Genomic DNA, 13,501 nt, shown 5'->3' with positions numbered 1-13,501 from the left:
GGTTCTGTGACTATGATTCTAGGTCCTTCTTCTACCTTCTGCTAAATCTTTCTTCTAAAAATGCATTCCAGCAGGGTTTTATACCCAAATTGCTGTTTATAAATGGAACTATGAGACCTTCCTGGGTATACACGCCCACAGCCCATTTCATGAAAACCACGCTAAATACAAGTCTTGGTTTACTACTTGGAGTAATTTGCATTATACTGGATAAATGACTGTAGACGAAGTAATCTTCCACCACTTCTATCTCTCCCAAATTCTATTATTGTAAGTTTGTTTCTTTTAGGCTAGGGAGATGTTCAGGCTTTCAAGGATCACCACTGAAATGCAAGCATGCAGGTTTCTTCCATGTCTGTAGCTTGGCTTAAGCGCCTGTCTGCTGAGGACAAGGTAGTGCAGACAAAGTCACTGGCAACTCTGAACCCACCACTTCTTGCCTCTGTGCCCGGCCACAGCTATAAGCCGTCCAGAGAGTGGCACAGTATAGGTCTTTAGATGTGTGGTGGTAGAAGACAGAACTGTAGGTGAAACTTGCCTATGTACTTCCTGGAGAATGTATCAGGAAAACTGTCTTTGACAACTATTCTACTAATGTTCTGGTTGGTGGAAAACAAACAAATCTGGGCTATAGGCAAGAAGCTGGACAAGAAGATGATGATGGATTACTGCAAACAGATGTGTTCTTAATTTGCTCTTTCTTTGTGAATCCTGCATCATTTGCAAATATGTGGGCAAATTGATATGCTGAAGTGCGACACCATTTTCCCAATACTCATCATCTCGTGAAAATTAAATGTGATCTTAGGGATGATAAAGCCATGACTGGGAAACTGACGGAAAAGAAATTGATTCCTATCTCATAGCCAAAGCTTTAGCTACTGCTAAGGAGAGAGGGGCTGTAAGACAGTGTATGTAGACTGCTCAGCTCTCACAGAGGGACCTCAAGATGGTATTTGTTGGAGCTATTAGAACAGTTCTCTGCCCACTACCTGTCAAGAAGAGGAAGAGAATGTGTTTGCTGTTTAAAGGTGAGCAAAATAGATAAAATTGACAGTGCTGTAGTTAATTCATTAAAGAAAATTTAAAATGTTAAAACAGATGAAATCAAGAGTAAGTTAGGGATGTAACTGATACAGAAGAATTCATTTACAACAGAATACTATGAAATTGTAAAGACTTATGAAATACTGATTTTCGAGAAGATGCATATTGGCAAAATTTGCTTGTGAAAAAGTAGAAAACCTAAACAGACAAATAATAAGATACAAGGGGAGGAGGGTGGTCAACAAATTATCTCCAAGAAGGCTGTCAGATCCATAAAGTGTGTTCCCACAAGCTGTGCACATACAGTCAAGGAACAAATAATTTCTAAGTTTATACAAAATAGTCCATGGCTTAAAAAAAATAAAAACAAAATAAAAATAAAAATAAAACTTTCCAAATCATTTTACATAGCTAATCTAATTCTGATATGGAAACCTCAAAATAAATAACATAAAAGAAAAAAAATTATATACTTACCTCTTGCCAGAAATTGGAGCTGACTCAACCATAGACAACAAAGACAAACACAAACCACAGTTAAAGATCTTTACCTCTGCACTTCCCCCATCAAGCCCTGTCTTTCTCCCCTGCTGCATTATTTGCTCTTCAAGGACAGAGGGAGCGCCGCTCATTCCTTGGTGTATGCCCTGGGTTGTAGAGTTTAGCAGATCTATCACGGAATCCAGATGCGCAACTTCATTTTCAACTTCTCAGAACCTCTCACACAAAACAGTATAAGATAGCAACCTGTTTGTTAATACTCATACTGTAAAAATTTAAATAAGTGCAGCTTACTAAGACCTCAGAGAATTCTTTCAATATAAACTCGGGCTAAAGAGGACATTTGCCAAGAAGCAATGCTTAGTTTGTGATTGAGAGAATATGTAATTATCCCTGGCACACAACACAGGTTGAGAAATCATTGTTTTCACCCCACAAGAAAGACCTTTCTGAGTGCTTTGGGAACCATCCTTACTCTGGAAAAACATCTTCGCAATTACATTTTTGTGCTTTTTGCCAATGTTACACTTTCTAAGAGTTGGGCAATGTTCTGGTTCTTAAAAGAATCAAACAAAAAACATTTAAATCTATTTCCCCTATTTTTAAGTGGTGAAGTGATAAGGTACCTCTTAGAGATTATCTAGCGGCCTTCTCTAATAGCATGTTTTCAGTTACTCATCATTTTTCCCTTCCACGTGGTATCAACGTTCTATGAACAAAAAATTCCAGTACATGGGATGGGAGATAAAAGAAGACCCAAGACCAGTGGTGTATGAACACAGAAGTCACCACCTCTTCCCTCAACCAGAGCTCACCAATTTTTAAAAAGACAAATTTCTAACTCCTTTTCTAAGCAGTGAGTGTCCCAAGACCTACACAATCATACTCGAGGCTACCTTTCCAATCTCATCTGCCCTAATTCTTGCTATATTCACCCTCCCCGGGCACCTTGCAGGTCCCCAAGCTCATGAGAAACTTTCACTCATATTGTTCCCCCTGGTTGGAATGGCATTGCTAAATGTCCCCTTCTGCCAGGCTCCTACCTCCCAGGTCCCTATGAAATCTTTCGGCAAGCTAGAAATTAGCACTCCTGTTTTTCCAGGTAAGCATCAGCATCTAAGTTGAATTATGATTTTTTCAATGTGACTTTGCTCCTCATACTGAATTATAAGCTTTGTGAGGGCAGGGACCATTTCATATTTGCATATTTGTGTTTGCATTCCCACTGCCCAGCTCAGTGCCTCACACATGCAGAGTCATTACATTTTTGTTTAATGGCCCTTTTGAGAGTCTACTAGAGACTCGCTGCCTTACACAAATGGCTGTAATTTGGTATAGAACTTTGATTAATGAGAATTGACAAGAGCATATTCTAACAATGAGAAGATGATGCTCGAGAAGAGACAAATTGGTTTTTCAGATGCGCACATGTAAATAAAAACTAGCTTAAATGAGGAACAGCCTGGGAAAGGTAGGCCTGGATATCTAACATTTTCTGCCCTTATTCTCTCAGTCACAGCTGATTTGGTTTCCTAAGTAAACTTTCCTTTGGGGAAGATTGTGGGTGGTATGAACGGGGTTGTTTTTTTTTTTTTTTTAATCTATTGTTGTGTAATGACTATCTCAAAACAAAGGGGCTTTAAAATAGCCATTTTCACTTGCTCACAATTCTACGGGTCAGGAGTTCAGATAGGGATATGCTGAGTAATTATTCTGCTCTATGCAACATTGACTGGGGTTAATTGACCAGGTGGCCCAACTGGGCTAGGAGTTCCAGAAGGCTCCATACGCATGTCTGGCACCTCAAGCCTCCTAATGGCCACCTGGCTAGCTTGGGTTTCCTCAGAGCAAACTAGTCTCAGTGTAATCACACTTCTCACGTTGATGCTGGCTTCTAAGAGTTCGTGTCTCAAGCAGTGAAAGTGGAAACTGCAGAACCCTTGGGCTCCAGACTCAGAAGTAGGAGTATCTATCTTCTGCTGTATTCCATTCAACAAAATGAGTCAGAGGGGCATCTGGATTAAAGATGAAATGGAAAGCAAAGATTTGCAGTCATCTTTAATCCACATTTTTTTTCTAAAACTTTATAGGCTTTGAATAAACCAAACATCAAAGTACTATGCCTACCTAGTTGAGAGCATAAATCTTCACAATCATACTATGCTTTGGCATGAATAAATTCCTCCCTACTGTTATACATACTAGGTATACTTTACTTGACACATAGTATATATTTCTGAAATATGTCTATACTTTAATATTTTGGAAAATGATTCACATCTTAAATATATCAAAGTAATTGACTAAAGAATATCTATTCTTTTGTAGAGATTACTTTGCTTGCTTATTTCTAAAACAGTTCCAACTGTTTATTCATTTCACTAAAGACTATTTCATAAATATGATACTGAATATGTTTATAAATATATTATTAAATAGGTCTAATTTTATACATTGTAAGCATTTTCACGTAAATTCAAATAAGTTCATAAAGAGGAAAAAAACTACTGTCAGAATTCACATACGTATGCTAACATTATTTCTGAGAGCCTATCACAGTTTAGAATTTGCAAATTTGTTTTTGGAAAAGTCTAATAAATCGATGACTTGTGAGTGGCCAAAACATCTTCTGAATTAAATCCTTAAGCCTTCGCTCAGCAGAAAGTTCGCAGTTTGGAGAAAGGTTACTTTGAAAATGATGCATAAGAAGTGTCATTTAATCTTTGCTTTTTGGCTGCATAACAACTAAATGTCCAATCTGAAACTGCTAAGACTTGAGAGCCATGTAAATACCTAGTTAATTAACCTAGATAGTAGGAGAAAAGGCTAGAGTTTTCAGGTTAATTTAAATTTTCTCAAAAGGATCAACCCAATTTTTTCCAGTAGCAGAGAGATCTATTTGTCTAAATAAATTTTTGTGTGGTGAATTAGCGAGGTAATGCATAAGAGTATAAATCACTTGCACTTTTCCTCAATAGACTCTCAAGAAACTCACAGACACACTGGAAAACCCATTTCAATATGTATGGCAGAGGCAGTATGACTGAGAAAGCGGGAACAGAATTTGAAAAATATATTCAGGGACCAAATCAAGACATGGTGATCCAAGTAGATGTGACAAGCAAAGAAGAAGAAACTCATAGGTTTTGAGCTTGAGTCGCTGAGTCAATTGTGCTAAGACCAAGTGGATTAAGAATAACAGTGAAGCTTCCAGTGTCAAGTGGAAGGAAGAATAGTTCAGTGCAAGTGGATTGTACTTGTGGGCGTCCTGGGGAGATGTCCGGAGGGCAGTTGCTATATTTAAGTCTGGGTGAAAGGTCAGAGTTAAAAAATGTAGATTTGAGAAGTGTTACTTTATGTGGAAGCAGTGTTAAGAAAATGTATATAACTGCACAGAGAATGTGGGGGGAGAGAGAGAGAGAGAGAGAGAGAGAGAGAGAGAGAGAGAGAGAGAGAGAGAGAGAGAGAGAAACAAGGTAGGGACAGAACCCAAGGGAATACCAGCACTTACCTGGCAGGTAGAAGAAGGAGGGATCCTTGGAGACAGGAAAAGAATAATCAGAATAATCAGAAATATGCAGAATGAGGTATTGCAGGATCCAAGGGTCCAGGGTCCATAAGTAGGAAAGATCAGCCCAGTATACCTATTAAACCCAGCTGTGAAACAAGACTAAGAAACCACTCAGATTTTGATATAGACTAAGAAAACTCATAGTCCAAGCAGTTACAAAGACCTAGGTAGACATCTTTTGATCTGTCCATTAATTAGCTCCATAACCTAGGGAGATTCCCTTAACATTGCTGTGCCTCACATCTCTCATTTGAAAAATGGGAATAATAGGAATTAAGCCCATTCTACCTTCCTCATAGGGTTATTGGAGTTCTATGAGAAATGGCAAGCGAAAACCAGCCCATGGTAAACTAAAAAGCACGTTATGATAAAAAATTATTTCTTAATTTTGGTAGGCGGATTAATGATAAGTAACAAATGCTTGAAACTAATGGTATATGAGAAAAGCATAAATAACTATGATGCAATGAAGCTCTTTAAACTGTAAATTGCTTCTCAGATCACCGAAGTGTTGTTTTCCCTGAGAACTCACAATCTTCCCTTGCATAGGGGTGAGGGACTCCACATGCTAGCAGCAACCGTGCTGGGGTGGGAATAAGGTCCTCAACCCAGGCCTTGACCCCTGTCTTGTGCTTATCTCCACTGTCAATATGCCACACTCAGAGGTGATTATTTGATGGAGGTCAGCCTCCCTTCTAGACTGGCAGCTTCTTAAAGACAGACCATTCCTATTCATAGCCCTTCTGACTTTATCACTCGCACCCAACACAATGCTTGGAACATGGAAGGGGCTCCATAAATATTCACTGAAAGAAGGAATAAATGAATAGTAGTCTCAGATGATCATTTAACTTTGATCTTAATATAAGAGAACAAAATTAAAGTATTGATTTACTCTAAATCCTTATAGCATTAATATTTCCTTCAGATACATTAAGCAATACCAAAAAAAAAAAAATGCTTGACATATTATCTGGAATAGAAAAATAATTGTGAAAATACATAAAGATTATAAGTATTTGTAATCATTCATTTTTAATGGGATGCAAACTTTTAAAAAATGGCATTGGAATAATGTGATTCAAGCATTTATCAGTAGTGGATTTAGATGTATCCATGGACAACCAACAGTGATAACAGCTTGGGCAGGGATTAAAGTTCTAGTCTAGAAGAGACACTTGTGCTCTCTCTCCCACTATGTTGAAGGTTGTCCCGAGCCCACTTGTATGTGTTAACCCCCACCACACTCGACTATCAAGTGAAAGATACTTGTTGGTTCTTGCCCCAGGGGTAAAATCTAAGAACCTGAATAATAAGAGAGACTACAGTAGAAGTGACTTTGGCACCTCAAAATGACACTTCTTTGATCTAGAGCAGCTGCATCCTACACCTGAAAACAGAGCTTCTGGAGGTATTACTGAAAGTCACAGTAGAACAAGTACTACCCATCATTTTGTTCAATTGACTGAGCAGCAAAAACTAGAATTATCAGACATAGGGGCTTGTTTTAATTGTTACAAAGTATAATTGTGTTCACTGATTTCTTATACTGATTGCTTATCCGGTAAAATTTCCATTTGAGATTTTTCCCCTAATATTATCTGTACCTTTGTACACTTGACAATAATAGCCCAAATTCAATACATATGTTAAGTAAAAAGTGAGTAATGTCAAGGATTAGTAAACATGAATTCCAAATAAGCAGTATATCTGGTTTAGTGGCCGAAGTCTCATGTTTCTCACTTTCTTTTTTTTAAAATCACTTTTCATGAGTTAGATACCAGATAGGTTCCAGACAGCTAACCAGGAAATATCCCTCCTCTAGGAGAGGCATCTCAGGAGACAGAAACACTAGAAAGTTTACATTTCAGCCTATCCATCTCAACAAAGGTTGCGATAGGCTCAAACACCAGCATTATGTGCATCACAGCCTCTCTCCATCCATCTCCTTTGGCACCAGACTAACCGAGAATCTTGCTGGTGTCTCAGAGGCATTTTCACCTTTCAGTCCAGAGTGATGCTCTGCATTTCATGACTTGGATTGATCTGGTCAGCTATCGGTACATGTTTGTCATCCCTGCCTCAGTGATATTATTCAAATACCAATATTATCACTTTCAACTATCTATTCCTGAGAGGTGAAATGAAGAGTCTCTCCATTCTTAAGAGGAAAAACAATCCCACAGACAATTTTAGTGATTCATTTAAAGTACCCTGTTTTCTTAAAATGATCCAGTGAAATGAATAAAACAAACAAAACAGGACAACTAGACAGTGCATGAACTTTATTAATACCAGGAACATAGACATACAGATCAACACAATTCCACAGAGCTGCCTTAAACTGAAGACAAAATCACAGAAAGAGTAGATCGGCTTCATTTCCACTGCTGGTTATAACAAACTGGGCAGACTTGCCTGGAAAAATCTCCAGTTTAACACCTAAAAATGCTTTTCACTCGAGAGATTCTCAATATAAGATTCATAGTCTACTCCAAGACATGAAAAGAAAAAGAACACTAATTCTTCAATAATGTTGCTACCAAATCATAAACAGGGCTTCAAAAAGCCATCTTCTTAGAAGCTTATTCAATGAAACTTCCTTATTCAGAGCATATCATAAAAGTAAAAGCTTCATCTCTTAGTGTGGCAATTAGATCCTTGGGTTCACTGTGTCCTGTCATTCATTTTATTATCTGATAGGTTCCAGGCTGCATTTTATCAGAACACAGTCTTTCCTCATACTTATATTGCTTTTAAGGCATATTTTCGTGTCACTTTTAGATCACGGGTAGCATGCCCTTTGACTTCTTTCCCAATAGTTACTGGATACTAACTATGAGCCAGGTGTTGGGCCGAATTCTCCTTCATATGCTGTGACTTTGACCTTGATGATCACAACTGTACAAGGGCATCATAATCCTCATTTTCAGAGTGTATGAAACTGAGAGTTAACAGTGTTCGAGTTCAAGGTCACACAAGTTGCAGAACTGTATTCATTCAAACTTAGATCTGTCTGCCTCTAAAATTCATTCTCCTGGAGCCCCTCCCTAAAGTTACATGCCTTCTTGATGTGAAATGTCTTCCCTCTTTCAGACCTCCTCTTCTGAGGAGTCAAGAAGGGAGTGAGAACCTGTTACAATTCTCTGGACTCCGTTTCAGGGTATTGGTTACAAGAGCCCCCTACAGACTTACTTTTTCCAGTATGGCCTCCCATGTACTGATCACTTTCACAGAACAATAAATAAGACTGGCTGAGCCCAAGTTTCAGGTGGGCCAGGATCAGCAAAGAGGACAAACTTGCCCTGCAATCTTTCCCAGAAGTAGAAGTTGATGGCTAGTACAACTGAGAAGAAAAGAGAAGAGAGCATTCCCAGTGCTCCAGGGGAACAGGTGACCACTGCTAAGGGAGTTGAAATGTCCAGAAGGAAGTTCCCTCGGGGTTGCAGATCCAGAGACTCTGCCCAGTTCCTCTACATCAACCTCTTCCTTCCCTCTCTCCCCACACACAATTTGAGTGCTTTCTGCAGGGTAGAAGGAATACGCATTGCATCCTCTGACCATATTTCCCAAGCCAAAAATCAATTCACATTTTTCTCACAAGAGGCCAGAATATTTGAAATTGAAGTACACTTGAAAAATCTGGGAGTAATGTTCCTCTGTAATTGCAGTCAATTTCTGTGAACTGCTTGTCACAAGTGACCAATATGCCTATAATATCATATGTATCTGATTGACCTTTCCTAAATTTTATTACAATAGTAGGCCTTATTCATATATATCTAGACTTAATCATTCATTCTCCCTTATCAAGGCTGACAATGTTAAAGTAAATTAAAGAGGACATTGCCTCATAAGCATATTATAAAGTATATGCCTACATTACAAATTATAGCCTAAGTCTCTCCAGAAAACCCTACTTAGTTATGGTCACCAGTCAGACAATTCGCATTATCAAGTCCACTTTTATGGCAAGTGGCATACACTAATATCTTGGCTCAAGATGACATTTGGATGAATATTCTTAAATAGAATATGATAACTCAAAATACATCAATTGGAAACAATTTGTAGATCTCTTGTCAATTATAATTATTGGTCTACTTAAACAGAAGTCTCAATATATTTCATTCTCTACTTTGTAAAGAATTCCAATGTCTAAATTTCACAAATGTGTGACCTGCAAATAAATAACATTTTATTCACAGTGCCCAAGGTTAGCTCAATACTTTAGCCCAAAAGTTTTCATAAACTTTTTTTTATCGCTAATTCCTTCTAGAATGGAAAGATCCAAGAATTTAGAGCATGGCATGTTTGAATCAATTGGGAATTTAAGGACTACGCTGTTCAACCTCCTTGCTTTATTAACTGTTTTATCAGTATTGTGTTCTGATTGTGCTGATTATTCAAAGACGACATTCCTATTATGCACCGTTCCAAATAGTGGTTGCATCAGTGGAAATGCTTTTATTTGCATGTTAACAGAAAACCCAACAACAACAAAAAAATGATCTAAACAATGAGAAAAACATGTTGCCTTATTTATGTAGCAAAAAGTCTGGAGGTGGTCAGTTTCCAGGAGCTTTATGCTCTGCTATGCTCAGCAGGTTGACAAAGCCCTCCTTTGTCCTTGCAAGTTGGCTGTAGCAATTCCAGATGGTACAAGCAGACACAACATCCAGCAAAGAAGGCATTCCTCTCATGCTTCTCTTTATATATTTTAAGGGAGACATTTCCCAGAGGCTTTCTGTACACTATCTACAATTGTCTTACAGTAATCAGCACTTGCTTCTAGGGCTACAAAGGGGTTTTAAAGCTCCTGTAAATCCAATTTCTAAATATGTACAGTGTTTTACTAGGAAGGAAGAAGATGTGGTTGATTTGAGATAAGTAATCAATAGTTTCCACCACAAGGGTCTCCCAAAATAGTTCATCTTCTCTTACTTATCTCAATATTAGTATAAGTTAGTCCATTTATATCTGTTCAACCCCCTTAAAATTTCACTTCTACAGCTTGCTCATGTTTCCAAATCTCTAAGAATTCTACCAAAATTTTCAACATGCTTCTATTTTTTATCCTGAGCTATATCTCTGGAAACTTGACAATAAACAGCCCAAATTCAACTCATATGTCAAGTAAAAAATGAATAATATCAGGGGTTCTAAAGAGTAACTAAAGACAGAATTATGTGTTATTTATAGGCCTGCCTAGGTATTGTACCTCCACAATTATATAATTCTGGAAGAAAATCTACCTGATTTTGACCCTTTAGCAAGGAAATACGCATTTTTACAAAACAAAATTCAACTGCATGAATTCAACTGCAACTGCATTGCATGGCTTTATAAAATGATTCATGAATCAGGCAGTATCCAATGGTAGACAGAAAGCTCTGAGGAGCCATACAAAATGAAAACTTCTATAAGTAGAAGAATATGGAAATGAGGAAGTTATAAATAAAAAAAAAAAAGCAGGTTGGTTACTGCAAGGACACTTTCCTTTAGGAGATGGCAGGGGTCTATCAGGCAGGTTCTAACTAATGCTGATCAGGTGATTCCTGATTGACTGGTTTAAGATTCAGTTTCTGGGGAGTTAAGTCTTGATTTGGTCATGTGGGGCTTAGCATAAATGACTCCATTTTGTACTTGATTTGTGTCACTGGAGCACATAAGTCAACAATCCTTCTCTTGGTTAAGATATGAGTCTCCTCTACTATTTTCAACTGTTTGCTTTTCTTTAGTCTTGACCACAGGTAGAAATGTAGAATTTGGCTGAAGAGACCATTATTAATAGCCAGGTGGTCATCAAAGAAAAAAAAAACCTGATAGCAGGGAGTGTTGTTATAATCCATCATTTATAAACCCTGTCACTGTGTTAATTGCCCTTAGAAATCCATTATTGTCACCACCAGCAGCATTCACTGTTGAGACAGAGGTCAGAGCTCTCTCCAGCTGCTGGGAGAGTGAAACGTGCTAAGGCCACAAAGTCAAGAGGTGCTCCCAAGTGCAAGGGCTTGAACTTCATTAGCCTTTTTTCTGTAACTGTTTACACATATGTGTGTGCCAAGACTCCATAAACCTAAGGAAATTTCCACCTAAACCTAAACTGAGCCCCACTAAAAGAATGAAGGAGAGCAGCATAATAATATTACATGAAGAGCCTCATTTCAGTTTTTTTTTTCACGTGGATTCTGTACGTGGGAGCCCCATAAAATGCACAGGATGTACTGATGACCGCTTGCAGGCATCTGCCTTTTCAAAGCTCCTTTTCTATTTTCATATTAATCTCAGCCACAGCTACACTAGGGGGCACTTGAATACCACATTCGCTGCAGACCAAGTCATTGGCACAGGTACTAGAGTACTTTTGGGTGGGGGACAATGGGTGGAGAGTTGAAAAGGGGTGATGGGAGGAATATATTTATTTTAACATTTCTTCCATAAACTCACCGGTATTTGAGGAAGCTTCTGAGTCAGACTTTGGGGACCAAAACCTTAATTATACAATATAATTGTTGTTAATGGAACGTGTACATTTCAACCCAGCAAGACTGGTGGTGTTTAATGCCAGCATGACATATTTCCCAAATCGTTCTCTTTATTTGTATAAATAGGCGAGAAGCAAAAATTGCATCAGCTCTCTCTGCATAATGAAGAGGGAGGGAATATGCAGCCTGTACTATGGTGGCCAGATGCTCTTTTATCTCTTTTCAAATCAACATGCAGAGCTGGTGGTCCTCAAATAGAAAGCATCTTTCCTAAGGGATGGCAGCACTATACGTTTGGAATGATAACATTCTATAAATAAATAAAAAAGATTATTAAGAACGCTGTGTAAATCTCTTAGTCAAACACCCCTTCAAGCAACCATCATCGGTAATTCAGTTTGGTCCCTTAATCCCACTGTATACAAATACACAACATAAATACAGTATTTAACAAGCACCACAGAAAAAGCAGCGCTCTTGCAATAAAGACTCATTTAGAAAGAAGGAACATTTCTTGGTCCCAGTCTTGTTGGTTACCCACAGATTTCAGTTCTTAATTTGATTCTCCTGTCTGAACGAGACTTCCACCTCAAATGAATGGATCTCAGGTATAACCACCTATATAAATAAAATCTAAAAATATTAACGTCGGTCCTATATTCTTTTTGTTCTAATTCAGTGAATCCACAGGGTATCCATTAGAAACCACATCACAAGTACAAACTTCCGCAGGGTTCCTTAAGCCATGATACTTCAATAGGGTTTAAACAGGATCAGAGGCAGAGAAGAGAGCAGATCTGATGTGGGATCACATGAAAATCTCAGGAGATCTGAGGTTTAGCATAGTGACTTGCTTTCCCTGTGACTGTCTAGTTTTCTCTGCCTCTTCTCTATCTTCCTCTTTGTCTTCATGTGTTTTCCATGTATTTCTTGCTGTTTCTGTCTCTGAATCTCCATCTCCATCAGGGACACCCACCTCCAGGAAACTTTCTCAATTTATTCTTACCTTCTTCTTGAAACCTTCCATTTCAGTCATACCCATAGTGTTGCTTCCAGAGCCCTTCCAGGCACTTACATCCCTCCTCTACCAGGTCCAGAGACATGATCAACTTGAGGACCTGAAGGGAAATCCAGGGAGAGTGAGGCCCCAAGCTCCAACTCCAGAAACCAAAGTCAGGCCAACTCAACATCTTAGATTTCAGCTCACATGTGATGAGGCTAAAATGGTTTCATGTGTGATAAATTTAGCAATCATGATCTAATACCTGATTTTCAGCTCCTAGTTAGCAGAAGTTGATTTTTAGAAGTGTCTGATTTTTACTATTTCCATGCCCTTTGTTACATGCAGATTTAAAATCAAATCAGGTAGAAGACAAATCTGCATTTGTTTCCTAAGGCTGCAATAACAAATTACCAGCAACTCAATGGCTTAAACAGAAATTTGTTTTCTCACAGTTCTGGAAGCCAGAAATCCAAGATGAAGGTGTTGACAGGTTTAGTTACTCCTGAGGTGTCTCTCCTTAGCTTGGAGATGGCTGCCTTCTCTCTGTGTCCTCACATGCTCTACTTGCTGTGTATGTGCATCTTTGGTGTCTTTATGTGTCCAAATTTCCTCTTCTTACAAGGATACCAGTCAGGTTGGATTAGAGCCCACCTCATTTAACCTTAATTACCTCTTTCTAGGCCCTATTTCCAAACAAACACAATCACATTTTTGTGGTACTGGAGGTTAGGACTTCAACATATGAGTTTGGAGGGGGACACAACTCAACCTTTAATAGGAACATTCATATTTCAGGTAGCACCCAAATGCCAAGCTTTGCCTGAAAAGAAATAGATGTCCATCTAAGACCTGATTTAAATTTTCTATTGATGCCACTGTATTTTTCATAGC

At 38.4% G+C, this 13,501-nt stretch overlaps 1 pseudogene; it reads left to right on the top strand.

Moving 5' to 3' along the window:
- The first annotated feature begins 336 nt into the window (after positions 1 to 336).
- Positions 337 to 13,501, top strand: part of LOC118609928 — a 33,007-nt pseudogene continuing 19,842 nt past the window's right edge.

The sequence above is a fragment of the Rousettus aegyptiacus genome, unplaced genomic scaffold, assembly GCF_014176215.1.
Source record: "Rousettus aegyptiacus isolate mRouAeg1 unplaced genomic scaffold, mRouAeg1.p scaffold_m13_p_12, whole genome shotgun sequence".
In the NCBI taxonomy this organism is placed as follows: domain Eukaryota; kingdom Metazoa; phylum Chordata; class Mammalia; order Chiroptera; family Pteropodidae; genus Rousettus; species Rousettus aegyptiacus.
Note: the sequence above shows the minus strand (reverse complement) of the source record. Positions and strands in the feature narration are given on the sequence as shown.